Raw genomic sequence first — 2455 nt, 5'->3', positions numbered from 1 at the left:
CCACAGCCTTTCAGTTTCAATTTGTAGATCTTTGTATTTTGTCATTTTTTCTATTTCTTTTTCTTCTGTTCTGCTGTCACCTGATATTGCCATGTCAATTATTTTGACTTGTTTTTCTTTCTTCTCGACTACAGTTATATCTGGTGTATTGTGTGGCAGATGTTTGTCTGTTCGTCGCCGAAAGTCCCATAATATTTTTTCATCTTCATTTTCTACAACTTTTTCAGTTTTATAGTCCCACCAATTTTTGGCTGCAGGTAGCTTGTATTTTTTGCAGATGTTCCAGTGTATCATCCCTGCTACCTTGTCATGCCTTTGTTTGTAGTCAGTCTGTGCAATCTTTTTACAATAGATGATTAGGTGGTCCACTGTTTCATCTGCATATTTATTTATTTATTTATTTATTTACACAGTCAGACAGGTGTTACTGACTGGTTTGTTTTATCCAGAAATCGAGTCCTTCCCAAGGATCTGGGATGGCTGAATTTTATTGTCAATGTTGTTACTGTTGTTATAGATATCATCCCAGAATATAGGCTGTTCCCAGTAAAGTTACTTTTTGTAATTGGCTGATGGTGATTTTTGTGGCCCCTATGGTTTTGAGGTGCTCTTCAAGGTCTTTTGGAACTGCACCCAGGGCGCCAATTACCACTGGGATGATGATGATGATGATGATGATGATTGATGATGATGATGACGACATTATGATGATGACTTTATTCAACTTCCAAAGAAAAAGATCACAAAGTGATTTATATAGTAGAAAGAATTAAAAAATAGTTCCCTGCAAGAGGGACTCCTGGTTAGGAGCATTTCACATCCAGAGTCATTACACAATGACAAGAACTGTGGTGTAAGCTCTCACACTGGGGTTAGAGAATTTCTCATGGAAAAGTAGAAACACAACAAAAGTCCTCAGCATAGAAATTTATTTCTCATTCTGTTTTTTCAAACAATTTTTTAAAGGCGCACCATTTTCGGAAACACTGCAATACCGAAACGATGCTTGGTGAGGTTGGAGCAAGGTCCCACACCACCACCTGGTTCCGAAAATCAATTTAACACAATTAGCTCTCAATTACAGAGCTTATCAGATGTCAAACTGATAAGAACAGGTTGACTTTTATTAGAGAATGTTTAGCATATGGTTTACAAAAGCAACAGTGAATAGAATTTCCCGATAAAACATGGCTGCGTACTAACGAATGTGTGGTTGCAATGGAAGAAAGAATATAGCACTGTATGCAAGTTCCTATGGGTTTGGGTAGAGTCTGGTTAAAAGAGTTCAGTGAGAGGAATGTCCAAAAGGTCTAAGGGAGGGACAGATCCCAGCCTCACCTTGCGGCTCGGATGACAGAAAGTGTGCCTTTGGAGGCGGGGATGGCCTTGGCCAAGGGTACAGCACTGCATTGTGCCAGTGCTGCCAAGCAGCTGAGTGGGGTGGGCAGCAGCTGATAAGAACAGGTTGACTTTTATTAGAGAATGTTTAACATATGGTTTACAAAAGCAACAGTGAATAGAATTTCCCGGTAATACACGGCCGCGTACTAACGAATGTGTGGTTGTAATGGTAGAGAGAATATAGCACTGTACGCGAGTTCCTACGGGTTCCTACGGGTTTGGGTAGAGTCTGGTTAAAAGAGTTCAGTGAGAGGAATGTCCAAAAGGTCCAAGGGAGGGACAGAACCCAGCCTCACCTTGTGTGTGGCCGGCAGGGCCATGCCAGTCTTCTTCTGCCAATTGCAGCATCTGGGCGTGGGTCCTTGACGGCGGAGGGTCTTCTCCAGGTCCAGGGGGTCCTCCAGAGGTTTTGTCAGCAGGAGTTCCTGGCATGTTCAGCCGCTGTGCTGGCATGGTTTGTTTAGCATGAAGATATGTTATAGATCACATTCCCAAGGTGGGAGGTTACATACATACATACATACATACATACATACATACATACATACATGCAGGTCAAGACAGCCATAAGAAAAAAGTGTCCATCTGAGTTAGTCGCAAGCTGCAGGGCATCGCCAATGTATGTAAGTCCTCCTTCGGTTCCACGTGTATGTGAATCTGGACAGAGTCCAGGGTAGAGTCCAAGCCAGGAGAGCGGGGGAACCCGGTCTCAACTTGTGAGTGGGAGGTGGCACATTGTCGGGGCTGTCCTCTGGGGGCTTCCAGGTGGCCTGGCAGACTCCTGTAGGGGAAAAAAGAAACCTCACTGGGCTTGTCCGCAGCTCTGGTGGAGCTCCTCCCTACCAGGGTAGGGTGGAGTGTGTGGTGGCTTGCCCCCCGTGGGAGTAGCAGGGCAAGCCATTGGTGGCTCCCCTCCTCTGGGTTTTGGGAGGGTGAGCCATTTCCCCATGGGATGTGGTGGCTTGCCCCCTGTGGGCGTAGCGGGGCAAGCCATTGGTGGCTCCCCTCCTCCGGGTTTGGGAGGGTGAGCCATTTCCCCATGGGATGTGGTGGC

At 45.4% G+C, this 2455-nt stretch overlaps 1 pseudogene; it reads right to left on the bottom strand.

Annotated features, from left to right (window-relative positions):
• Positions 1–961: 961 nt before the first annotated feature.
• On the bottom strand, positions 962–1139 carry LOC128348353 (uncharacterized; annotated as a pseudogene).
• Between the last annotated feature and the right edge of the window lie 1316 nt (positions 1140–2455).

This window comes from Hemicordylus capensis, chromosome 2 (assembly GCF_027244095.1).
Source record: "Hemicordylus capensis ecotype Gifberg chromosome 2, rHemCap1.1.pri, whole genome shotgun sequence".
Lineage (NCBI taxonomy): Eukaryota > Metazoa > Chordata > Lepidosauria > Squamata > Cordylidae > Hemicordylus > Hemicordylus capensis.
Note: the sequence above shows the minus strand (reverse complement) of the source record. Positions and strands in the feature narration are given on the sequence as shown.